The sequence below is a fragment of the Excalfactoria chinensis genome, chromosome 12, assembly GCF_039878825.1.
Source record: "Excalfactoria chinensis isolate bCotChi1 chromosome 12, bCotChi1.hap2, whole genome shotgun sequence".
Classification (NCBI taxonomy): domain Eukaryota; kingdom Metazoa; phylum Chordata; class Aves; order Galliformes; family Phasianidae; genus Excalfactoria; species Excalfactoria chinensis.
Genome location: NC_092836.1, coordinates 5672088 through 5687144, shown reverse-complemented (window position 1 = coordinate 5687144; position 15057 = coordinate 5672088). Strand labels below are relative to the sequence as shown.

Below are 15057 nucleotides of genomic sequence, written 5' to 3'. Positions count from 1 at the left end.
GTTTCTGGACACTTTCTCTGTTACTGCCAGTGCTTTGCACAGAGCTATCTACAGCGGAAACACAGATATAAAGGATCTCAGGAGAAGTTACAAAATATTGCTTCTCTAATTCCTAAGGACCTTTCTGAAAGCACTCAGCACTGAACTACATTACAGTGATCTGTAATACACAGGAACACTGAATGAGGGCTCGTTCTTGCAAACATTTCCTCATCTTTCACTGCCTTTGACCCAGTGCACCATCAGGGTGACTGCAGCACCGTGTGCTTAGCCCAGGCACTGACTATGGAAGTAGACCCGGTAACAACCACCTGCATTTGCTGCCTCATCAGCAGCACTGATTGAAGGATTCCATCTAATGCTTTTCTTTAGAGAAAATACTGCGAGCTGTCCTTGGGATTTCCACAGCCACCAAACAGTCCAATTCCTCTAGACTTCATCTGGACTCAACAAGGCCTAGCAAAAAATCCCCTGTCCTTTCCTCTGGTTTCTTTCCGGTCTGAATCAGTGGAGAGAACAGTAACCAATTAAAAAATAAATACGTGGTGCATTAGTCACAAGAAGCAGAGCGCATGCCTGATGTGAATTTAGACCAGTCATTGATATTCCTGGCAAGGCTGAGAGCGAGGCACTCCAAACAGAGACGCTCACCAGACACTTGAGAACTTGCTGAATAATAAGAGATAGCAGAGTGGGTTCTGACAAGTACCATGGCTTGATCAGGCTGCCTCCCTGCTGCACAGCCAGCTGCCAGTGAACGCACTCCTGAATGCAAACCGGGATGCCCCAGCTCTCCTGGCAAAGCATCAGCTCCCTGAAATCCACCCCTGCCCCGTGAACCTGGCAGAGCCTTCGAGGCACCGGGGAGCCGCTCTCCTCCTGCCTCAGCCCTGCTCAGGCTGTCCCATGTACCTTCACAAGCCCCTTGCAAAGAGCCTCTCCCTCAGAAGGAAACACCCACAGCACGTGGCAATGGACCAGCTCCCCAGAATCTCACAGAAACGCTGCTTTGACTGAAAGGCTGAAATGCCCCTTAGTTAATGCAGCGCAGGCTCACAAAGTCATTAAGGACAAATTTTACACTGCTAGAGCAATGCTCTGCTAACATGGTGCAAAAAGGCCCCAGGAAAATCAAAGAGAAGTCATAACTTATGTCCCCAGATGGTGAGCGCACGGGTTATGGGCACACCAGCTGTAGAAAAGGCAGCGATGTGGCTGCTACCCAACTGACCGTATTCCTTTACGGCAAGGAAGGAGGACGTGTGAATTTTCACATCCACAGCACACAGCGGAACAGAGCTGCAGTGAATTTGTTAATAGTACAATTGAAATAAAGGAAAACTCACTAGATCCACATTTCTGTGACCACCATAAACCAAACACGTGGCTAAGGGAGATTTCCAGCAGGACTAGTTTATGTTGCAAGGCCTCAATACGCAAAAAGGGCAAGTTCAAATATTTCAATCTTTTTTCCTACCCAAAATAAGAGTGCAATAAATGAGAACGTGTGACCTGCTTCAGGGAAGTACCTCAGAGCAGAGCTAAGTGAAAGCAAACCCCCAGCATGCTCTCTGGAGTTCTGCTGAAGCAGTGGCTCCGAGTTCAACTCTGATCTCATCTGGGCTGTGATGGCTGAGTTGAATCTGGCTGTAAATTAACAGGAAATGAAGGCTTGTACAAATGAACATGAAGAATCTATAAATTACCTGACAATTCCTGTGCAGGGCAGCTAAGTCTATAAGGGAGTGAGAGCACCAAGTGAGTTTGGACATGAAATGCTCTTCAGAAGCCAATGTTATTTTTTTGGAGTATTAATATTTCTGTGCTTCAGTTACTCAACATATATCCAGTCTGCCTGCCAGAGCTCCCAGCCCTTCCCAAAGGACGGAGTTTCAGGAAGGAAGAAAAAGGCAGAAAAGAACTGTATTTGTCGAGCCATGTTTGCAGCTTCCAGGTGCCTTCTGTCCATTTGCATCTTGCTTTTTTCGTGCTACAGCTGGCAGATGAGATGGATGCGTTACTTCACGCAGGAATAAACCAGCCTTCGTTCTCTGCCTCTCTCCATCTCCTTCAAACATGGGTTGGCTCCAAACAGAGTGCTCAGCTCCAAGCAGCATCCTGGCCAGCCCCAGCTGGGGAATGTCAGACAGTTTGCTGCAAAGCACTGCGCTCTCTTCAAACAAAACCAGCCCCACTGACTTTTCCTATACAAAGCATGTGATACGAATGCAACATTGGCCAAACCTTTTACTAGCCTTGATTACATTTTTTGTTCTTTCAGGAAGAGCTAAAAGGTGATTTAACCCTTCCTGTAGCTACTTGCTTTCTTTCAGTTTGTCATCCCTTGTTCCCCAATCCCACCACGAGGGGATTTGATAGGAAAAAAAAGACAAGTAACAAAGCTATGACCGCCTCTCTCCTTTAGCACCAACTGGAGAAGGGCTGAGTCTGTACTGACCAGCTCCTTAGTTTACACTTCCATGGCTTCAAAGGTGGCAGATCAGATTTTAGTACCAATTGCTGAACCAGGCTTTAAAGCAGAAATTACTGCTGCTTCCACATCCAATCTGCCTCCAGGTGTCTTTTCCTCTCCCCACTCCCCTTCTTCTCAGGTATCACAGCTTGGAAACAAATTTCCCTGCTTCTCTTTAGCCAGCATTAGCTTCAGAGTGTAAGATGACAAGGCTTCAAAGAGAGATTGAGCAATAAGAGCCAGGAGTATGAGCCAAGGCTCTTAGTTTCTATTCGAAGCTCTGGCACCAACTCATCTGCCTTGGACAAGTTGCTTAACCCCTTTCTGCCACTGGGTTATCCATCTGCACTGGAACACACTGGCAGACTAAGATGCTGCAAGCTGCCCTGACTGAGAAAGGATCTGGAGTAAAAGTAGCTCAAGTGAAAAATAAACGCCAGGGACTAAGGAGCCCATCTGGGTTTGCTCACAGATGAGGAGGGCAGCTCCAATAATAGCCGTATTCCACCCTCACTCCTGGAGACGTCCCATTTGCAGCTGAAGCAGATGGCGGTGCTGTATGAAGGTAACTGGCAGTCAGTGCTGGATGGCTTTAGCACTGTATGCAGCACAAGTTCCAGCTGCAAACAGAAAGGTGAGTGCAGGGGGCACCAACCCCCACGCAGCACCACTTACCCCACCAGCACCCCAAGATGCTGCAGCTTTGCACAGCTCTCCAGTAGAGTCCTCAGGATTACAGATTTGGACTGAACTCAGCCAGCCCTTCACTGAACTGAGCCCACGTGGGGCTCATCAGGAAGCAAATGATCGCTCTGCTCTTCTCCAGGCTGCTCGGAGGCACAAAAACAAGCAGAGTGGTCCAGTGCAGTAAAGCATGTTTGGGTTTGCTCTGAGCCAGGAGGGAGCTGAAGGGGGCGGCAGGAAAACAACAGGTGGCACGAAGTCAAAAGCTCACAGCATTTTCAGGAATCCCAGCTTGTATTTTAGAGGTAAAGTTACACTTTAATCCCAGTGGGTTTCCAAGTTCAGAGCGTCTTAGTGAATATTTATTTGATAAACAGGCTGTGAAACATTTTCCACTCGATCTAATAGGAGATGAATTTACCTTCCTCCTTACAGCAAGCCCATCCCTTGGAATACACCGATCAGTTTAGTTTAGACTGTGGCTTCACACTACTTCTGGGAGATCGATGCAGAGAGCAGTGCAAACACGCTCTGTTGTCAGAGCCACACTATTTTCCATTCAGCAGCTGCCCATTAGAAAGCTGACAGCAGAAAAGCAAAGCAAGCAGCCCCTCAGATGGGAATGTGTGAGTGACTCTGCTCCAACCGACTTAGATACAGCAGCACAAAACCTCCTGCTTTCCACTAAGCTTGACTTACAGCACAAATGCGGGGTGTGAAGTGAGGCTGGAGGCAGGGAGAAGGCACATGCTCAGCCTTCGTGCAGTGTCAGCTTACAGAGCTGGCGGGGCTCGGTGAAAAAAAGAAAGCCTTAATACAGCAAACCTATTAAAACCGACACCTGTTATAGGCATCAAGAATAAAACCAAGCTTCAAAAGAGGTTCCGCTCCTCGGGTAGGGTTCTATTAATGTGTGAGCACATTTTCAAAGTCAGAATATGAGAGAGATCATAGGACTGAAAACACGAGGTTGAGACGCACAGGGTTTGGTTAATACTTTCATATGGGGAAGGTACTAAAGAACAAACCAGTGGCAGAGCCAGAAAGATACAGGTGTGCTACTGCAGGACATGCCAGGCTCAGTGTCAGACAGGGCACGGCCAGAAGGGAGATCAAAACTACAGTAAGACAAGATGGTTCACACAAACTGTGACTAGCCCAGGCCTGGAGTTACCTGCCCTCCTGCTCACACTGATACTCATGGAAAAGAGGAAGATTTAAGGTACGGGTTTCTTAGCACCTTAAATTATCTGCCACGCAGGTGACAAGCTAGAAATCTGTGCATGAGACCTTCCCTGCAAGTCTGAACTGCCCAAAGCACGTCAGCCTTCAGGCTTCCCAGCTGCTCTGAAAAGACTGTCTGACATTGCACTGTCATCTCAGCCTTTGCCAGCATCATCTGCGAGGCTCAAGATTTGGTACCATTACAAGAATGCACGTTTCTATACAGCCTAACACATGCTGTATTTGCTTAAGGGAGCAGCCCTACTTTCTTTTCAAAGTAGCACTGCATGGGTTATTCTTTGGGCAGGAAGCAAGGATGCCTGCAGCAGCCCCCACTTTTCTCAGATGCTCTGAATCACTCCTTCCCTGAGGAATCCTGGCAGGGACCCAGGCTGCCACAGATCCAGCTCTGTTTGTTCAGGTGCTGGCTGCCTGCGCAAGAGCAGAGCAGCAGCAGGCCAAGCAGCCACAAAAAGAGAGGGGAAAAACAGCACAACTTTTACAGGTATCCCAACCTTCCCTTAAAGGCTCACATGCTCTGTCTGGATGTTAGGATCTTTCCTCTCCCAACTTCTCCTTCAGAACCAGGCCTTTGCAGGGCACAGCAATGCTCTCAGCCTGTGTCAGTGCTTTAGGATGGGCAAGCACCAAGAAAAGCACCCACAGCCATACAAGGGCCCAGACACACACCGGCTTTAAAACCAATGCTATGATTTGCATCCTTTAAGGAAATGGTAACCCTGATCTATCCTGCAGGTCATGGGTGCTCAGTCAGACAGCAGGCTGGGAGATTGGATTTGCTCATTCAGCCCCTTGTATCCAGGAGCATCAGCCAACTGCAATCCAGTAACATTACAAAGGCCTGGGTTATGAACTCCTTATTCCCACAAGCAAACCGTTATTCACACTAACAGTTTCACTGCAGTCAACAGGAGTATTCATGTGAGACTAGCATGACTCCAAGGGCTAACTTCTCACACCATTAAAGGCTACTTTGTGGCTGCCCACAGCACCAAGCTCATCTGCCTCATCCTGACAGACTGCAACCACTGACTGGTGTAGGTCAAGTACAGGCTCAAAGCATCCTCAGGCCCTGGGTACCCGAATGCAACAAGGCACATTCTCATGGCTCATGAAGCAACCACATGGATAAGGACTTGGCAGAGACCAAGTGTGCTTTCTGAAAGCTGGACCTGGAACATTCATTAAGGACTCCTCTTAGGTTCAGCAGTGTCTGCATGAAGCAAAACCTTTCTGCTAATGTAACCAAAAAGCCACATTCAGAACGAAGCATTCTCTCAGGATATTTTCAAACTGGCAGTGTTTATGTAAACTTTCTGACTTGTTAGAGAACTGTACGCTGTGTGTCAGACCCACTGAGGTAAGTGATGTAATTTTAAAGAAGCTGTCTACCTTCCTTGATCTGCATGGATTCTCACTAGGCTTTGACTTGCCACCGTAAGATTTTGGATACATTTTGCAATACGCAACTTCCTAAGCTTTCACCGCTCAATCCATTAGTAGAGTAAAATGTGCAGGACAGGCAGGACCAGAAGTCAGTCATCTTTAAAACAGAGGCTGCCTTATCTACTCATCAGATTACACAACCGGTTATGACATCAAAGCAAATTAAGATTTCTGAAGACAAGACAGTCCCTGTTATGGGCACAGTCCCCCCCATCAGCAAACAGGGTGGTTCCAAAAGGACTGGAGTCTTTCCGCTCTCTTCTTGTTATACTTGATGCAGCGTGATGATAATACTCCAGAGAAGCTTTTTAAATGTTGCATTCACAAAGAGAACAGATCCCTTGAAAAGCTGAGTAAAGCATCTTTCATTGCCTGTCACAACCCCTCTGTAAGGAGTTTCCTTGACCTTTTATGAACTTAATACCACAGCACCTTTCCTCCCTGACCGTAGCTTGCAGTTGAAACACCTTGGCATTGATCTTCAGAGTCACTGCGTGCACCCATGCATCCATCTAAAGGATGATGCACCCTGTAGGGCTGGTGCGAGGGACCCTCACTAGGGGCTGCTCAGCATACACTGCATCTTGGCCTGTTCTCTGCCGTAACTGAGAGCAAACATCTCTGAACCACCACTGGGCATTACCAAGGCTGGTTTGGAAACAAGCAGTTTGTGAAAACTCACAGCTGTGCTATTCTGTAAACCCCTTCAAATGCTCAATCAGCATTCGAAAGGGGTCATTCAGTTGCAGTTACTAGAAGAGGACAGTCAGGTCACTGTTTTTATGCTATACACCTTATATCTTTGGTCTGCTTTTGTCTCTTGCTCCAATAGTTGCTTTTCCTCATGCATTTTTCCCTCAAGGGCTTTTTTCTTGCTGCTGATATCTACCAGCCAAACGCAATTTTCTATCAGAAATTGAAGGCATGAGAAAACCTGGCATCCACCTCACCAAACTGGTGCTCTGTTGAGGTCCTGCTCTCCAGCAGCCCACACTTGTATGGTACCTAGCAGAAGGGCTGCTGTCTTACCCCACAACCTCAATGCTGCCCTGAAGGATAAGGGGGATTTGTGACAAGGAGAGGCAGAATCACAACAAGATGCAAACGTAACTCACAGAGCTGCAGCCAGGGCAGCTACCCTGTCTCACTCCCAAGCAGGCAGCATCCTCTTTTCATTGTCACTGCAAGCATGTTTTGTGCTTCTAATTAACATGGTTAGCATCTTTATGTGAAAGCCAATAGGGTCCAGGATCACAAGGCATGTAGGCACTTCTATCCTTAAATCCTGATGCTGATTTTAGTTTCTCTTTGTGTAATACATGATCAAAGCAAAGAAGATCCACCACAGCCTAGTGAGTGCATGTGTTCTGTGGGTGGCTTTGTTTTGCTTTTGTCTCTCCACAGGAGTGACGAGGGGAAAATACACAAGTGGAGAAGCAATTTAAGCGCAAACCAAATGTAATGATTCTGCCCGTAGTGCTGGGACATTAATCCAACGTGTAATTACAAGCAGACTCCTTGATAGCACACACTGCGTGTGCCTGAACATTGCCAGAATATGCCACAGGCTTCTCCCATCTCTGATAGGAGCACGGTTCTAAAACCCTGACACTGAGGCAGCTACTTAGAATAAAGGACAATATACTCGAGTCTCTATCTACTCCTCAGACCATGAAACTCTCAGAAGTCTAATGATATTTGCAGCAGACCCTGACAGAAGGCAGCAGTTACAGAAACAAGCATTTCTGATTGGACAAACGAGCTCCTGTTAGCACTTGGGAGATGTAGATAGGCTGGCTGGCTAGTCTGTTCCAACATGACACACACTTGTGCTCTGTTGAAAGGGCTTATCTCTCTTGTCAGCAAGGTCGCCAGAGCACAGATAGCCTCCGGGCAGGCTGCACTGGGGAGCTGCACTCAGATGAGACTGTTCAGCCTATAAGAAGGAGTCGTTCCTACGTGTAAAAGCAATGGTCAAGTTCACAACAAAAACAGCTCTCTAGGCACCTTGTTATTAATAAAGCATGTTGAGGATGGCTTCAGGAAACTGCAGAACAAGGTCTCAAGATGCAGGGAACAGAAGATTTGATCCCTGAAGCAGGACTGCCATTGTGCTAAAGCAAGCCAGGCTGATGTAAAACACTATCTGTTCAAGCTTCTACAGAGTAGATGTTGTAAAATCACTGGTCAAAGGCAAAAGCATTTGTCACCTCTTACTAAGTTCTTCAAACCCCTTTAATAGGGCAGTTTAATTATCCCGTTTCTCACATCCTGAAAAGGAAGAAGGCTGTCTCAAGAACAAAATCTGTGGGCAAAGAACTTCAGTAAGGCCTCCAAAGGCTGTTCTTTTCAAGGGCTCCTAAATCCTAGAGGAAGTACAGACCCTTTTCCCCTCTCTCTCCTTCCCATTCAGCAACTGCCTTCATGCAGCACTACCTGCAGTACAGACAGGATGGGAGAAGGTGGTATTTGCAATCTAAAGACAGTAAGCCTTTCTGAGAGCCTTTAGAGAGCCTTTCTGTTGCCATCAACTCATCTCTTTTTCTCCATCTACTTCTGCTATTTTCCCCAATGTGCAATTGAATGTTAAATGGTTTGAGACAGGCAGAACATGCACTCACCCAGCCACTCGCTCCTGATCAATATTCACACGGAATTCCTATTACCGAGTGAGCAGTTTGCACACGTGGAAGGGAAGGGGGCTTCTTAGGAAACCATTTCATCTAAAGGTACAACCGATCATTTCCCCATCTCCCTTAACCTCTTCTCCTACCACCAGCACAGCTGTTTTACAACACCAAGATCATAACTTTTAAAACCATCTCTGTTGTTCGTCTCTGCAATTATTTGGGGAATTCAATATAGGTTTAAAACACCATAAAACCCAACATGTAATCTGCTCCTATTCAGCTGAAGTTAGCTTTCTAAAGATTCTTTGCTAATGTTTTCCAATCTAGACACGACAAGTCCACATTTTAGTGAATGCTGTTTACTCAAGCATTTCCTTACTCTGAATTATGCTCTATTCCTAATGGTGCCAGTGGAAGCAATGATGGAAGTGCTAAGCATCGTACGGAGCAGAAGGTAAATGGCAAAACTGATGCTTTTACTCACTGAGCTTTGAACCACATTCATTTCTAACACCTTTGCTGAAATAGTTTTAGCCTTGTTATACGCAAAGGAACTAAAAGACACTGCCTGGTCTCAAGCCTTCCAACATACTTGAAGATAAACACAATGGATTTTGAGAGAGCACTAATGGCACCACACTTCAATAAAATAAGAACAGTAAATCAGAGTTTGACCCCTACTCTTCCTTCTCATTAGGCATCTGTTTGTGGCAACTGCAGGGAAGGGGGTGGTATGGCAGGGAGGAGACAGTGCTCTGAACAAGCATCACTGATCTAAGAACCAGGACAAATGGCTGGACACATATAGAGTGATACAGAGGACAAACTGGGAAAGGTAGAAACCATGGAAACTGTAACACATTGATAGTTTCCTGACATTGTGCAATTTTGTCAAAAAGCTGCATCAGTTTAAAACTTTTGGGGAAAAAAAGAAACGGATAAAGCAATCTACATGAATAGATGACTTTAACTGTTTTTATTGCACTTGCAACTTTGCTTCTACTCACCCCTGAGCAAACTACATCGGTTTCCAGCACTTTTTTTTTCAGGCAGAAAAGTTCAACATGCTAAAAAACTCTTATCTCAGCAAGTTATTTATGACTGAAATCTATTCAGCCTGTGAAGACTAACAAAGGAATTGCCTCTGGAGGCATGTGCTTTATTTACCATATGCCATTAAATGAGACAGCCTATCTACCACAGATATTAATAGTAGCAAGTTTGGGCTATTCTGAGGTTCAAATATGAGGCTGTTTTTCATAGTGTCCTTAACAAAAGATCATGGTCACGAATAACCTTAATAACTAATCTAAGCTTGGTCTGCAGAGGGACAGAAGTCGGAAACCACCTTAAGCAGTGTGCATGTCACACACCTGCCCTCAGACAACGCCAGAAGATGCTTTGTGCTCATGAGTTGCATCAGCTCTAGGGCAATGCCCACTCTTTGGCCAGGAGGAATCAGGACCACCCAATCTTACTTGGACTTTGGTTGTCATGAATACATGGAACACCACACACACACAAGAAAGATATCAGTCCAGTATTTCAGCTCTTAATCTCACATCCCGTTCCAACAGACTGCTTGGGTCTTCTTCCTCCAGAAGGAGCACTCAGCAAGCACAGCCAGCTAAGCAACACACAGACATCAGAGCACACCTAGCTGAGCTCACAGCAATTCCCTCTCTGCAGGAGAAGTTCAGGGCTCACTATCTTTTCCCTCTGGCTACTTTTCACATTGCTCAGCATGTGCCCAGATTGCTTTCTGACACTCTCTTGTTGAGTCTGAGGAGCAAGTGCTTCCTTTCTAACACCTTTTCTAGAAGAAATGATTACTCACTTCTCTGAAATAGCCTTGGATCCTTTGCTGATTCTATACACATTGGATTGGAGAGCTCGACTAGGACATGCAAATGATTTACAACAGTTCCAACAGCCCAAATGAGAAGTCAAAACAGTGTTTCTCCTGGTGCATGGGAGCACACGATTAACAAGAATTTCCTCCACTGGGAAAGACTCTTGCAGTCTTTGGCCTCAAAAGCAAGCAGACTTTACACACCAGAGCCTTGCCATAAACTCTGAGCAAAGCAAACGTAAGAGGTGAGTATGAGAATATCTTACGCCTGCACGTTGCTTGCATACCGAACATCCTGGCTGTCAGCATTCTTTCTAGTCACCTTTCCACATCAATATGTTCACATTCAAAAATAGAAGCTGAGTAGTGCAGCCCGTAGTGCAGACAAAATCCTCAGGAAGAAGTCTCCCTCCAACCTATGAGAAGAACTGCCTAAATAAACACTGGAGAACTGGTCCCTGTAGACACAAGTGAGAACTGAAGCAAGCGCGACAGATGGTAAATCTGCTCATGCTGATGGATCTACATCTGCACACACCACTTTGCCCTGCTCACCAGGGAAAGCCCTCTTTGTGCACATCCCGTGCATGAAGACAGGCAGTTGGCTTGCCGAGCTGCCGGAGAAGTCCTGCACACATGCAGAGCCCAATGACTTCAACCAATCTCTCTCATGGCTTCATCTGAGTCACCTACATTTTGTGCTTAGCAGTATAAAACTGCTTGCTGTGACAAAGATGGAATTAACAGAGTATTCTCCTCATTTCTAATTAATATTTTTTATCACTCCAGCAAAGATGACTCGCACACTAATTCTCTCAGGGGTCCTGGCAGTTGTTTCATTTGTGCAGCAATTAGTATAGCAGGATTGCAGGCCACAACAGTCCCCTAAGGCTTCAAACATACTGGTGTGTTCATTTCGTCCTCAGTTTCTTTAAGATTGAACCTGCCAACTTTCAACATCACTTACATAGAAACTTAAACTCTGACCTAGTCAAAAACATGCAAGTGAACTCACATTTCATGTACAGACTTGAGCTGTATTCTATAAACAGTACCACTTTCTCTGTGGGTCCCAGAGCAGCTACCACACAGCCAAGAATTAAAGCAAAGCAGCAGTTCTCCCGATACTCAATCAAATCTTCACAATCTTAATTTGAAAATCAAAGAACTAGAGTCACACATCAACACCTCAGCTCCTGGTCAAAAGCTTGTGGAAATGAGGGCACATTGGCTTGATAATTTTTGGCTCCAATCAACAGTTCAAGCTAACAGAGCAGGACATGTTTGTCCTGGATTAAAGCACAACTGCACTTCTAAATATCCCACAGACCACACAGATCTTTACAAAGAGGCTTTGCAAATCTCATTGGATAACAGCAGAGAAGCAGCGCAAACAGCACTGAAGTAACAGTTGCTTCCAAAGCATTCTCGTAAGAAAGCAAATGGCAACAGTTTCAGAAGGAGATCAACTGTATGATCCCAGTTCTGCCACGTTAGTGATCTTCAGTCAGCTAATCAGGTACAAAGGTCTGACAAGTTGCAATATAAGTTAAAGCTAAAGTTAGGCATACAAGATTCATGTTAACAATCCATATTAACCAGGAGGACGGTGGAATTCCCAACACTCCAGAGGAAAGAAGAAAAATCTGAACTATGCAATTCCGATGGAAACATGGCTCCTGATACAGAATTTCTGGCTGCAGAACGACCCCTCTCCACCCTGACACCCAGATGGAACAATGCAGAGCCCTCTTTCATTACCGTGCTGCTCACTGGGCACCTGAACTCATCACCGTCCTTTCAGAGAGAGCTTCCACACTCCCTTTTACTCCCAATCCCCACTTCTCCATGTCGTTAGTTTACAAATTTTACAGGATATATTTTGCCTATGGCACAGTAGATCACCTACCCTCCTCCTATTAGCTCTCTCTGTTTAATTACAGTTTAATGTGAATTGATCTTTACATTAATGAGCCTGTAAAGAAGATTGATTTTCTTCAAGGGACTTTTATGCTCAGTTTGGCAGCAGAGTGGTCCTATTGATTTCGCTTTCCCCAGTAAACACGCACAGAGTGCCGCATCCTCCGTGAATCAGCTAATCCTATTTCACGCTCTTTTGCTTCAAAAAATCCTTGTTCTGACTTCCTTGTTATCTGTGCTTATTCACAGCAAGATCATGGGGCCAATGCATCTCAAACAGCTCTGGCTGTTGCTAATATACAGCAGACTGCCGTGGGTCACTATCCCTTTTGTTCCTAAATGGTTAGGGGCTTAAAAGACTTACAGTGAAAGAAACGAAAGTTATTTTTAAGTGTTTAATCTGTTAACTTCCTTAACTCCTAACCAGCTAAGGATGTGGCCTGGAGTGCTCTGCTTGCCACACTTGCTCTAGAGGTCTGGTTAGCAGGCTCTCCACTGAGCTCCACAGCTGCAGAGCAGCCTGTGCTGGTGTGTCCACATCACTGGCTGCCAACTGGATCAGGTTTGCTACGTTGGTACCATAGCAGAGGATGAGGATCCTCCTACCACCCTGTGCAGCCATCCCCAAAGCTCTCCAGGACATATTCACACTCACCCAGCCACAGGTAGGTAGGTGAAACAGGAGCTGAAGTGCAGCTAGGCACCACAACTGACTCTGCATCTGTACAGGTGATTGGAGGATACCTGTGAGTAGCAGATCTATGCACAGCTCATTGCAGCTCTGCTCCTCCTCTCGTCTGCCACACTAGCAAGGCTAAGTGAGTCTCTGCTCGGGTTGGTCAGGAAGTTGGATATATGCAGACTCAGTTCTGCTGCAAAGAAATGGTTACTTCCATCCTCCTTTCCCCTACCAAATTATATCACAGCTCGAGAAAAGAGCCTTCCAAAGAGCCTACAGAGTTAACACACTTGAGTTGCAGCAGAACACTGGGAAGGGAAATCCTCAGCCAAAAGCATGTCAGTGAAAACATCCTGCCATCAACTCCCAAACGCCCAAGTCTAGGAACTGTAGCTAAATTACAAACGCTGTGGGAATTTCAGCTAAGATTCTCCCCTCAGCTACTCCGATGTAATTTCGGAATGAATCCAGATTCACAGTCTCTCCCCCTCCCAGCTGAATTTCCTGGCTTTTGTTTGCACTAGCAGATGTTTGCATTTAATGTCTGTCTTTATTTGGTAACCCGTCCATAGATTATTTTCCCCTTCTGTTCTATTAAAAGCCTTATCAAGTCCCTTATGTTTGCTCTCGTTCAGATGAACAACTCTGGCAGTATTTTCAACGTGCAAGGCAAACTGGCTCTTCAAGGAATAATTAAACTGAATTAAACTTCATGGCAGTATATTAAGGCATAGCATATTTGATACACATGTCACCCTTGCATCCATCTGCAGCCTGAAACATTCAAAGATTTGCAATAAGCTTTGAGAACGCTCTTTCCAACAGATTCCCACACGTCTGCAAATCAGTTCTTGGTACACATGTACATACGGTCAAGTAAATGTGGGGTGATGGAGACAGATACAGGAAGCCCCAAGGCAGGGAGCAAGAACTGATCGAGCTCACCATAACAACCGTTATAGTACACCTCGCTTTGGCAACATGGCATTTTCCTTACTCCCAGCATCAAAAGGATAGAAACTCTCTCCTCCAATATAGGAAGAGCTGGAAATGAAGCAACTCATTCACCAGCACTGTTTTGAGCGACAAATACACAACCACTGCTTTTATAATACATGCACAGCCCTGTGGAAATACTTAACCACATGCAATATACAAAACCTACTTCAGAGGTTTGTGAGGTAAACACACTTCACACATTTATAAACACTGAAAGAAAAAAAAAAAAAAAAAGGAAATCTATTTATTTTTCTTTAGCAGTAAGAATACACTGTAACACTATATACTTAAACATAAACCAATTTCTCGGTACACAGCCTTCATTATGAGTCTTCACCCTGAGTTTGGTTTGGCAACCTCCCCGATTATTACTTCACTGATGTGAGGGCTAGAAGAAACCAGTATGATGGCACGATCCTACTCCTTACATCACACAAGGCTAAAGAACTTCACCCGACCATTTACATACCAAGTCCATTAACCCGGAGCTGAACTAAAGGACCATCTTTTAGGAAGATATCCAACTGATTGACTTCCAGCGATGGAAAAAGCCTCACTTCCTCAGCAAATCATTCCGATGCAAATCAATCAGCAATATCGATTAAAGCAGCTACTTTAAAACCTCCTTCAGATTATTTTTACTCCCGATAAAAATTAAAAGGAAATGCAGGGGTAAAAAACGCAGCAAACTCTGAAAGAAGCTAAACAAAGAGATCCTTCTTGCAGAGGTATGACAGCAGCATTACAAATGCCGCTATCACGGTTATTTATGTGTAGCAGCTGAGGAAAGCAATACAGATTTCTGGAAAGTGATACTAAGCAGGTCTGTTTAGAATATCGTCCTTTTATCATCTGGCTTTGTACCTTCCCTTTCCTTCTGTACCACTCTGAAATTTCAGAGGAGCTGTAAATCTACTGCCTTCCACCGCTCATTATTACTCCTTTCCAAACCACTTATTTCATTTCAGAAATAAAAAGCCAAAGCTCCAGCAATTTGGTCCTTTGCCAAAGGCTAAATTAATAGCAAAAACAACAACAGGGGCTTGTGAAGCTCAGATCATTTTTAGACTTCATGAGAAAGAAAAGCTGATTTGGGGGGCCTATAACTGTATCCTGGATGGCAAACCGT

At 45.2% G+C, this 15057-nt stretch overlaps 1 protein-coding gene across 1 annotated transcript in view; it reads right to left on the bottom strand.

The window, feature by feature from the left end:
* LRIG1 (leucine rich repeats and immunoglobulin like domains 1) overlaps nucleotides 1-15057 on the bottom strand; it is a 75966-nt gene that overhangs the window by 26683 nt on the left and 34226 nt on the right. The window lies entirely within an intron of this gene.